At 42.2% G+C, this 12,714-nt stretch overlaps 1 protein-coding gene across 4 annotated transcripts in view; it reads left to right on the forward strand.

The window, feature by feature from the left end:
* The window catches only part of LOC110521846 (discs large homolog 1-like protein), a 187,252-nt gene that overhangs the window by 154,690 nt on the left and 19,848 nt on the right, over window positions 1-12,714 (forward strand). The gene's annotated exons all lie outside the window — the stretch shown is intronic.

Consider the following 12,714-nt stretch of genomic DNA (forward strand, 5'->3'; position numbering starts at 1 on the left):
AACAGGTTAACATTCACAAGGCTGCGGTGCCAGAGGAATTACCAGACACGTACCCAGAGCATGCGCTGACCAGCTAGCAAATGTCTTCACTGACATTTTAACCTCTCCCTGATCCAGTCTGTAATGTGTTTCAAGCAGACTGCCATAGTCCCTGTGCCCAAGAACGCCAAGGTAACCTGTGTAAATGACTATCACCCTGTAGCACTTACATCTGTAGTCATGAAATGCTTTGAAAGGCTGGTCATGACTCAACACCATCATCCCACCACACTGGACCCACTCCAATTTGCATACCACCCCAACAGATCCACAGAAGACATAGTGCCCTCCAAGTTCATCACTAAGTAGGACCCTGGGACTAAACACCTCCCTCTGCAACTGGATCCTGGACTTCCATACAAGCCGCCCCCAGGTGGTAGGCAACAACACATCCGCCATGCTGACACAACACAGGGGCTCGTCAGGGCTGCGTGCTTAGTCCCCTCCTGTATTCTCTGTTCACCCATGACTGCGCACAACTCCAAAACCATCATTAAGTTTGCTGATGACACGACGGTGGTAGGCCTGATCACCGACATAGATGAGACAGCCTATAAGGAGGAGGTCAGTAACGTGCCAAGACAACAACCTCTCCATCAACGTCAGTAAGACAAAGGACCTGATCATGGACTACAGGAAATTGAGGGCAGAGCACGCCTCCATCCACATTGACAGGGCAGTAGTGGAGCGGGTCGAGAGGTTCAAGTTCCTTGTTGTCTGCATCACTAAGGAATTAACTTGGTCCACACACACACACATTCGTGAAGAAGGCAGGACAATGCCTCTTCCCCCTCATGAGGCTGAAAAGATTTTGCATGGGCCCTCAGATCTTCAAAAAGTTATACAGCTGCACCATTGAGAGCATCTTGACTGGCTGCATCACCTCTTGATATGGCAACTGCTTGGCATCCGACCGCAAGGCGCTACAGAGTGTAGTGTGAATGGCCCAGTACATCACTGGGGCCTAGCTCCCTGCCATCCAGGATCTATGTACCAGGCGGTGTCATAGGAAGGCCCAAAGTATTATCAAAGACTCCCGTCACCCAAATCATGGACTGTTCACTCTGCTACCGCACAGCAAACAATACCTATGCACCAAGCCTGGAACCAACAGGACCCTGAACAGCTTTTACCCCCAAGCCAAAAGACTGCTAAATGGCTAATAACTAAATAGCTGCCGGACTATCTGCATTGCCCCTTTTTGCACTCTTGACTCATCACATACGCTGCTGCTTATGTTTGTAATCTATCCTGTTGCCTAGTCACTTTACCCCTACCTGTATGTACATACTGTATCTACCTAAATGACATCGTACCCCTACACATCGACTTGGTACTGGTACCTTCATGTTGTTTATGGTGCAGTGCAATGTTTTAGTTGGTGATGTTGGTGATGTGGACACCAAGGAACTTGAAACTCTCGACCCGCTCCACTACAGCCTACCACTGTTGTGTCGACTGCAAACTTAATGGTGTTAGAGTCGTGTTTGGCCACACAGTCGTAGGTGAACAGGGAGTACAGGAGGGGACTAAGTATATACCCGAGGGTCCCCAGTGTTGAGGATCAGCGTGCCAGACGTGTTGTTGCCTACCCTTACTACCTGGGGGTGGCCCGTCAGGACTCCAGGATTCAGTTGCAGAGGGAGGTGTTTAGTCGCAGGGTCCTTAGCTTAGTGATGAGCTTCGTGGGCACTATGGTGTTGAACGCTGAGCTGTAGTCAATGAACAGCATTCTCACATAGGTATTCCTTTTGTCCAGGTGGAAAAGGGCAGTGTGGAGTGCGATTGAGATTGCGTCATCTGTGGATCAGCACAGCAGCACCACACCTCTGCCCATGTATAAAGCTAAGTTATCGTTAGTCATTGTGTATTTATTTCTCTTGTTATAATTGTTTCTATTATTTTTCTGTTTTTCTCTCTGCATTGTTGGGAAGGGCCCGTAAAGTAAGCATTTCACTGTTAGACTACACCTGTTGTTTACGAAGCATGTGACAAATAGCATTTGTTTTGATATGAAGGAACTTGACAGGTGAAAAAGCAGACCCCTGATAGACCTGCACCATACTGCTTCCATCTGTCTTGTCAGATCAGCAAAGATGAAGTGACAGAGATGAGCAACTTTAGATTATACGTGCTATATATAATATATCAAATTGTCTGGAGGCTGTCGTCTATACTCTTTGGGTACTTCGACCACCTCATTTACCTGCATGATGCTATCAATGCACTTTACCACCACTGTGGCTTTCAGTCCGAGGAGGATAGAAAAAGGAAACATTTATTGTCCACAAAATGACATAGTCAATATTCAACCCATATGGATGGAGCACAGGAGCACTGACCCTGAGATTGATTGAGTCTCTGTCTGTGTTGACGCAGGCACACGGACAACACTACACACGCACACACTCAGGCCTTTTCACCACCATCTGAAATGATCTGCTGCACTGTTGATTAATGGCAGAGAACCCATTGTCCTTTTAAGTTGACTGGAGCCCCGATATGGCTGGCCTTCCTCCATTATTATGCAGATAGCATGATAATACAGACTAGGTGTATCAGGGCTAGTTTGACTGGGCCATTCAGGCCTTATCTGCATCTGCCCAGCCTGCCTCCTGTACACAGCAGGCCCAGGAGAAGGTATAATGTCACTGTTACATGCCCTACCCTGGTCCACAGGGAGAACAGTGGTGTATAAGGACCAGGGATAGAGAATGACACCCAGATCTTTAACCTCGTGTCACAATAAGACATTAAATCAGCTGTCACAAGACCTTTATCACACAGACTCAGGCAAAGCCGTGTGTCTCCAAACACAAATTTTATATGAGTAGTAATTTTGGACATGGAGTTAAAATATCATTGTGGAGTAAGCAGATCCAATCTGTTGTAACATTGTGTATTTCCGGTGTTATACAGTACATAACGCACAAAATTGTTTACTGCAAGAAGCCACACTGAATTTCTTCAACAGTATGTACACAGCATACCACATTTTGTACCCTACCCTGTCTTTGCCAGTGGGCTCTGATGCAGTCTTAAGTTATCTCTTGTGTGTTCAACAGTGCACACTTGAACAGTTTCATCCTCCCCTGGGTGCTAGCCAGAGCACACTGATGCACTCCTCCCGCACTCTTGACCTCTCTGGAGCACATGTGCAGTCTTATTATTGGCCCCGAGAGGGCTGGAGGTTGACTCATTGACCCAGACCGTACTGTAGTGAAGACTTCACAGTTTTCTCCCAACCTGAGGAGCTCCTGTCAATCAGACCCACATGACCTGCTCTACTGGAGGAGAGTTTAGGGGTTAGAGGTCAGGGACAATGAAGCGTCCTGGGACTACAGTATATACTGGTTAAAACAAACTGGCTCCAGACTAGAGAAACTCTGATGTGACAGCAGTCGTTATACCTGCAGTACAAACAAACACTCTGGAAATGCATTTGATTTGATCATATACAGTTAAATTCACCAGATACAGTAATCATTATTCCTATTTGCCAAAGTGAATGCACATCTATGAATCAGAATGTTGACGGTGTATTGTCGAGTATCTTGGTTTGGCCGAGGTTTGTTAGAAAACAGAGCAGTGGTACCAGACAGGAGATCAGCAGACTGGGTGTGACATATTGGGGCTTAGTGAGGCCCCTGGGCAGTAGGCAGCAGGCTGAGAAGAACTGTGGAGAGGACAGATGAAGAGACTGGCCATGACATCAGGGCTGTGTTAGGCCACTATAACCTTTACAAAGAGGAAATGTCTTGTGCTTGCTGGAGCAGGGCATTGGAAGGGCAGTGTGTTGAGTGTTCAGTGTGTGTGAGTGTTGGGCTGCCCTTTGGGTTCAGAGCTGGCAGCACTTGATTTGAAGGTCTGCTTACAAAGGCGATTGTGACATGGCTTTTCAGTGGTGTCAGTTTCACTCAATGCGATGGTTTTGGTACGCATGCCCTCCATAAAAGGCCTCGCTCACAGTATGCCGGAGAAGGATGTATAGAGGGATACGCGGAGAAGGATGTAGTCCCAGTGGTTTTGACTCCCAGTTTCCCGAACAGGATTAGTCTCTCTGCTGGTGGATCTTTAGGAGATTGAAACCGGAACCAGTCCCTAAAACCCTCCTCCTTACTTTTGCATTGACACATACTTCCAGAAACAGAATATCTACTGCATTATGGAAATCCAAGCTTTGCAGAATTATCTCCTTTACAGCAGTCTAGAACTGCATGCAGGAAGTCATAACACAGACGGACAACAGATGACATGCAGAGAATGGCTAGCATTCCACTGCTCAAACATCTACCCTGAGTTCTAAGTTATTATGGGTTTTATTAACAACACCTCCCACTCCACATTAGAATAGCTCAATCAGTGATCCGTTTAGCTAGAACTATAGCTCAGGGGCTGTGGTACGCTATAGTATCCCCTAGGGGGCAGCCCTAAATTATACTCAAGGGGCTGTGGTTCCCACAGGGCTCTACAAAGGCCAGGATTAGCAAAAAATGACAGCAGGATAATTTTGGCCAATTTGCCGTTAGGCAGCCCTGTGGATCTGGTGTATTGTAGCTTTTAGCATCCTCTCTAATTTGTGCTGCCTTCCATCTTATTACAGCAGAGGAGAATCATTCTCTCTACTATTATTTGGACATTTCACAATCTTAAAATAAAGTGGTGATCCTAACTGACCTAAGACAGGGAATTCTTACTAGGATTAAATGTCAGGAATTGTGAAAAGCTGAGTTTAAATGTATTTGGCTAAGGTGTATGTAAACTTCCGACTATAACTTTACCTGTCTCAAGACATTTATTTCACACAGAGTGCAAGTGTTTGTGCTCAGTACAAAGGTGTGACAAACTTGAGAAATTCTTATTATCAGACTAAAACTTCTTCAGGCTAGGGTCTATTTTTCTCCACTTCCTGTCTGACTGACGTGCCCAAAGTAAACTGCCTGTTACTCGGGCCCAGAAGCCAGGATATGCATATAATTGGTACCAATTGGATGGAAAACACTTATTTGTAGAAAGTTTGTAGAAATGTTAAAATAATGTATGAGACTATAACACAATAGATACGTTAGGAGAAAACCAGATTTTTTTTTGAGAGAGAGAGAGCCCATGCTCTAACAATGGAAAGTATAGGGGCATTCTAGCTCTCAGGATGCAATTCCTATGGCTTCCACTAGATGTCAACCGTCTTTGTTCAACGTTTCAGGCTTGTTTCTTCCCAAACGAGGAAGAATTTTGAGTTTTAGTACTGGGATACAGACTTGGAAATCAGTCTGTGCGCGCACGACGAAGAGGATACGCACCTGCTAATATTGTTTTCCTATTGAACATACTTCTTTCCGTATAAAATTATATAGTTTAATTACATTTTTGGGTACCTGAGGATTAGACAGAAACATATTTTGACTTGCTTTAACAAAGTTTAGCGGTAGCTTTTTGGATTCCTTTCTTTGCATGTTGAATGAGTGAATTACTCAAATCGATGGCATCAACTAAAATGACTTTTTGGGATATAAAGTAGGATGTTATCTAACAAAACGACACAACATATTTTAGCTGGGACCCTTTTGATTGCAAATCAGAGAGATTTTCAAAAAGTGAATATTTAAATCTCTATTTGTGATTTTATGAAGCCTGTGCCGGTGGAAAAATATGTTGATGTGGGGCGCTGTCCTGAAACAATCGCATGGCATGCTTTCGCTGTAAAGCCTATTATAAATCAGACAATGCAGTTAGATGAAGAAGAACTTAAGCTTTAAACCGATATAAGACCCTTGTATGTACCAAAATGTTTAATATCCATAGTTTTTATGTTTATTTATTTGAATTGCGCGCCCTCCAATTTCACCGGAAGTTGTCGTCTAGCCCTAAGAAGTACATTAAAATTATGTAACATTGGCAGGCACATTACTGGTTATTGCTGCTCGTTGTTCTCAGTGCTCGATTATTTAATTTGTTTTTAACCTGCCATGCATATCTTTAATAAATACAAATATTATACCATAATTTAATTACGGCTGTAACTATAGGATTATTACACTAGAAAGACACTGTACAGTACAGTAAGTGTGATCGCTTCTGTTTTTCCTACAGTACCTAGACTATGTGGACCTGTAGTAGACACTATCTAATGTTTTTCCTCTTTTAGTATCCTAGTATTCCCATTTCTCAGTGCTGGAGTACAGCCCTGTTTTATTGATGAAGGAAAGGCATGGGGATGATGCAGCCTGGACACTAGGGGATGGCTGTTACTTCAGCTCCAGTTCCTAAGCAGGCAGGCAGACACACACACACACACACACACACACACACACGCACACACACACACACACACGTTCGTGCCCTACTCAACATCCTGGATCTCTGTGGGCTGATTTGTCTCAGGAAAGCCACGGTTGCTTAGTCAGAACACACACACACACACAATGTAAAGGTTATGCGGTTGGAAAATCTCTCCTGAGCTGTCTATAGTGTGCTGCATATGTTTATTATTGCATCTATTCAGATATGGATCACATATTCCATGCACACCTGCTCAGTGCTCAGTCATTGTGATCTGTATCTTTTTCCATCCATATTTATCATACTTCTTCCATCTCTCGTAGACAAAAATAGTAGCTACAGACTCTCTGACCAGGACTTTTTGGACCTGTAAAACAATCACATTTTTGCTAACTTTAACAGCCGACTAATTAGCTTGCTGCCAGTTCTTAGCAAACTTATGGAAGTTATTGTGTTTGACCAGATACAATGCTATTTCTTTGTGAATAATTTAAGAACTGACTTTCATCATGCTTATAGGGAAGGACACTCAACATGTACTGCACTGACACAAATTACATGATTGGCTGAAATACATTTACAAGATTGTGGAAGCTGTATTGTTAAATTTAATTTAGTTACATTTAATTTAGTTACATTTTAGTGCAGCCTTTGATATTATTGACCATATTTGTTATTGAAAAAAAAATGTTGTGGCTTTATGTGGGAACTCCTTCAAGACTGTTGGTAAAGCTGGTTGAGAAAATGCCAAGAGTGTGCAAAGCTGTCAAGGCAATTGGTGACTACTTTGACTACTTTGAAGAATCTCAAATATAACATATATTTTGATTTGTTTAGCACTTTTTTGGTTACTACATGATTCCATATGTGTTATTTCATAGTTTGGATGTCTTTGCTATTATTCTGCTATGTAGAAAATAGTAAAAAATAAATAAAACCCTGGAATGAGTAGGTGTGTCTAAACGTTTGACTGGTACTGTATATATACATGTATTTTAAATTGAAGTTCAATAGAAATTCAAATGAAATTGTATTTCATATTTTCAATAATTTGAATGATCTTCTGTTTTTATTTCTTCAGTTTTTGTACTGAAGAGAAAATATCCAATCATGATTTTTCTTTGGCGGTCTCTGGGTCTAATAAAAATGTAGTTAGCTCAGTCAACCATTAGCTGGGCCTTCAGAAGGTAGACAGGAGGCCTCTGCCATTCTACTGTATTAAAGTAGAATTTTGGCGTGACCAATCACATTTTTACTTGGAATAGGTGGGACCTAGCCTGGGTACCAGTCACTTTAGCTAATTTGTACTCCATGTCATATTCAAATATGAACATTATATCATTAATGAGCAAGGAGAACAGAGGATTCTATCCTGATTCGATTACCCTCACAGCTATCACAACGATTATGCAAATATTGGACTATCACTTTTTTTTCTCCATAGAAGAGGTGTTTTATGTTTGTCCAGATGAAACCAGTCTTTCAAAAGTTGCAAGCTCGTGTCTAAATTCTCAAACTAAATATATACTGCAATTCCAACCATAAAACGTCTAAGTCTCAAAATGTCTCAGCCTAAAAATACAACAACTTGCCTAGCTAAATAGTAATTCTATTTTCGAGGCTCCACGTGTTGTTGTGGAAAATGTTAAGTTATTTCCAACAACCAATGAACAACTCGGCCCTAAATCCAGTGCATATTGAACGTTGAGATTGCCGAAAGTCCAGTCTCTGTGGCAATGACAAGGAGTGGCAAGGAGTAGAATATTAGCTAAAGAGACTGGTACTCAGAATAAGGCAGGGACCATAGCTTAGTGTGTGGCACCGTTCTTCTGGAAGGTCACTGACAAGCCTAGTTTTCCCATGCTTTTGTTGTAGTGCAGGGTTCCCCAACAATATTAACACCCCCCCCCCCCCCCCCCCCCCCCCCCCCAAATTAATTAGGAATAATATTTGTTTCATTAAACAAAAAAATCAAGGACCCGAGATGCAAAAACTCACAAATGCAATGTCTCAGGAAGGATGTTACCCTACCTAAATAACTTCATGAGGAGAGAGAATGCAGGAGACAGTCAACTAATAAAGCAGGCAGCGGACCATTTTGTGGTGCTGAAATGTAAAGCTGTAACTGCAGTGCAATCAATAGGAGGGGAACAGCGCCTGGTGCTGAAAATATAGCTAACTTGTTATGCAAGTCTTCCACAGCAACAGATGGAGAAAACCTACACCAGTCAAGTAATTCATTTTAACAATAATCTTCATTTATTTCAATTTGACTTTACAAAACAACAAGAGGGCTTAATTGGAGTCTATTTCTTCTGATCCTAGGCCTATATAAAATAACTTAACTGGCTGAGGTAGGCTGAGACTTTACAGCATATTTCACAATAACAAAAAGATATGGCCTAATAGAAGTCAGATTTTTTTTTTAGGCCTACTTACAGTTGCAACTGGCCAAAAATGTAGCATCCTACATAAAACAATAATTTAAAGAAAAAAAAGGTGTTGTCTGTATCGGGATCGCCTGCTTATTTAACGACAGAATAGAACAGCTTGAGACCTAAGTATCCATAGATAAGCACTCACAATAATGTTAGTATTTACTAAATACAGTCATATAGGCCACATACTGACTTACTCAATGGGAAAAGTTTATTTTCTCCTCGGACACAATCTTGTGGATGTCGCATGAGATGGGTGTGATTTTGATGCGCAGGCTGTCCTCGATTGAAAACCGGTTCCTGTCGTGAGTCTATTGCGTTCATAGAGGAAAATGAGTACTTGCAGGTGTAAGTCGATCCTAACATTGTTAGCACATACTGTATAATGCAAGTTCCTTTATTGTGCTGTAGTCCTCTGAGAATTACACCCAAAACGCACACAAGGATTCGGCACTCCTGAGCTCATCCTTGATTTGGCTCGATTTCTGGAATTCAATCAGCTGAGATTGAATTGCAGTCTCATCCAGCGAGGGTATCATTTTCTTAGCAAGGGAGGAGAATTCTCCACCTGGGTGGACAGTGAGAGGTTCACGTACAAACGCAATGATATCCTTGGGCATGTCGTAGTCTTCAGATCTGGTGGAGAAGTTGTGCCTCAGCTGCTTGATGAAATCTTCCATCAACTCTGTGACAATGCTGCGGCCTGGTCCCTCTGCCTGTCATTTCTTCAGTTTGCTGAAGTGCAGTAGCCTTCCAGATGGCAAGTCCAAATCGAACAACTCAGGCTTCCTCGTAATGGCCTCAAATTTTTCCACCATGTCCACGACTGTTTTCACTCTTCCTTGTAACTGGAGATTTAACTTGTTTAAGTGACAGAATATGTCAGCCAAAAAAAGCAGTGTTTGTAGCTTGCCGTTAACTCTTCAATGATTTCTGCGTCGAGCCTGTCTGGGGCGGGAAGGCCACTTTGAAAGTTCCATGGTTAGATTTATAATGACGTCTGAGATTGAATCCCTCGCAAACGGCGACATTGTCATTGCAAATAAGACACACTGGCTTGGCATTGGGAATTGATGGTAAGATGAATGCATATTTCTCTGTATATTCTTCCCTGAAACATTAGTGTCTAGTTTGAGAAACAGACGCCTCACAAGTCTTCAACTGGCAGCTTCATTAAATAGTATGCGCAACACGCCAGTCTCAACGTCAACAGTGAAGAGGGGACTTCGGGATGCTGGCCTCCCAGCATACCCCAGTGTCCCGAGAACCCCGCAGGGAGACGGGAAAACATGCTGGTAAGACAAGACAAAATGGCAGACAGAGTACACAGGTTTAAATACACTGGGGATAATGAGGAAGATGGGTGACACCTGGAGGGGGTGGAGACAAGCACAAAGACATGTGGAACAGATCAGGGTGTGACACTTTTTTTAACATCACATGCAGCCAAACAAGTCCTGCAAGCTCTGTTTTTGCCACATCTTGAGTATTGCCTAGTTGTATGGTCAGGTGTGGACAAAAAGACAGAGAAAAGCTGCAGCTAGCCCAGAACAGAGCAGCATGTCTGGGCCTCAAATGTACACAGAGGGACAATGTCAATAACATGCATGTCAGTCTCTACTGGTTCGGAATGGAGGAGAGATTGACAGCATCACTGCTGGTCTTTGTAAGAAGTATTGATGTGCTGAATTGTCTGTTCAACCAGTTAACCTTTTACTGCAGTGGGCTAAATTAGGGTCACACAGTGTGTGTTTCTTGGTAGTCTTAAACAAATCTACTTTGAAACAAAAGTGTACACCTCACTCACTGTTATGGGCTTAAAAAAGAAGACACATGTACCATGTCAGATATAGAGTTGAAATGTATTCAATGGAGTTTGCATTCCAATATTATATATACCCATCAGAGACTGAAATCTAGCAAAACCGTTTAACATAGAAAAACCGGATTTTCAGCAGTTTTTTCGTAATGTTTATTTATTATTCAATTATGGAAAATATAACATTCCACCCATGAGACCACTAGAAGGTGATTTGGTCATTTGACTGTAGGAAAGGGGTATCACACAGCTGAAAAGCCCATACATACCCCACAAGACAAACAATCAGGGGTCTTTTCACAGTCCCAAGTCCAGAAAAGAGGCTGGGAGACGCACAGAACTGTATAGAGCAATGACTACATGGAATTCTCTTCTACCTCAGATAATTCAGGTAAGCAATACATCAGTTTTAAAAACAGATCAAACACCACCTCAAAGAGCAACACGGACTGTGAAGACACACACACACACATTACTCTGAGTATTTTTCATTTGTTATTTTTCTTTATTTTAAATAGTCGTATTGTTCTTTAGTCATAGTGTTCTTAGTTTACATTTGTGTTGCTGTTTCCTGTCCATTAGTGTTCTGTATTTCGTCATGTTCAATGTTTTGTTTGGATCCCAGGAAGAATAGCTGCTACTTCTTCAACAGCTAATGGGGACCCGAATAAAAATCATAAAATCATCACTCAATGTCGGGTGTAAAATCATGCTCACTCACTTTGACTTCCCTTCCCTGTGTGTTGTATATTTATATATATATATAAAAAATACCTACACTCACCTGATGCAGACAGTTTCTTATGAAGCTTCATGCAATCCTTGTCTTTCACACAAGGCTCCTCCTTGACTAATACAGTGCCTTGCAAAAGTATTCACCCCCTTGGTGTTTTTCGTATTTTGTTGTATTACAATCTGTAATTTAAACTTTTTTTATTTGGATTTTATGTAATGGACATACACAAAATAGTCCAAATTGGTGAAGTAAAATGAAAAGTGCAAAGAAATATTTTACTGAAAAGTGGTGCGTGCATATGTATTCACCCCCTTTGCTATGAAGCCCCTAAATAAGATCTGGTGCAACCAATTACTTTCAGAATTCACATAATTGGTTAAATAAAGTCCACCTGTCTGCAATCTAATTGTCACATGATCTGTCACATGATCTCATCATATATACACCTGTTCTGAAAGGCCCTGTAACATCACTAAGCAAGGGGCACCACCAAGCAAGCGACACTATGAAGACCAAGGAGCTCGCCAAACAGGTCAGGGACAAAGTTATGGATAAGTATAGATCAGGGTTGGGTTATAAAAATATCCAAAACTTTGAACATCCCAAGGAGCACCATTACATCCATTATTAAAAAATTGAAAGAATATGGCACCACAACAAACCTGCCAAGAGTGGGCCGCCCACCAAAACTCACAGACCAGGCAAGGAGGGCATTAGTCAGAGAGGCAACAAAGCGACCAAAGATAACCCTGTAGGAACTGCAAAGCTCCACAGCAGAGAGGGAAGTATCTGTCCATAAAACCACTTTAAGCCGTACACTCCACAGACCACAGAAGAGTGGTCAGAAAAAAGCCATTGCTTGAAGAAAAAAATAAGCAAACACGTTTGTCATTCGCCAAAAGGCATGTGGTTGACTTCCAAAACATATGGAAGAAGGTATTCTGGTCAGGTGAGACTAAAATTGAGCTTTTTAGCCATCAAGGAAAATGTTATGTTTGGCGCAAACCCAACTCCTCTCATCACCCCGAGAACACCATCCCCAAAGTGAAGCATGGTGGTGGCAGCATCATTCTGTGGGGATGTTTTTCATTGGCAGGGAGTGGGAAACTGGTCAGAATTGAAGGAATGATGGATGGTGCTAAATACAGGGAAGTTCTTGAGGGAAACCTGTTTCAGTCTTCCAGAGATTTGAGAGGGGATGGAGGTTCACCTCCCAGCAGGACAATGACCCTAAGCATACTGCTAAAGCAACACTTGAGTGGTTTAAGGGGACACGTTTAAATGTCTTGGAATGGCCTAGTCAAAGCCCAGATCTTAATCCAATTGAGAATCTGTGGTATGACTTAAAGATTGCTGTACACCAGCGGAACCCATCCAACTTGAAGGAGCTGGAGCAGTTTTGC

Source organism: Oncorhynchus mykiss, chromosome 30 (assembly GCF_013265735.2).
Source record: "Oncorhynchus mykiss isolate Arlee chromosome 30, USDA_OmykA_1.1, whole genome shotgun sequence".
Lineage (NCBI taxonomy): Eukaryota > Metazoa > Chordata > Actinopteri > Salmoniformes > Salmonidae > Oncorhynchus > Oncorhynchus mykiss.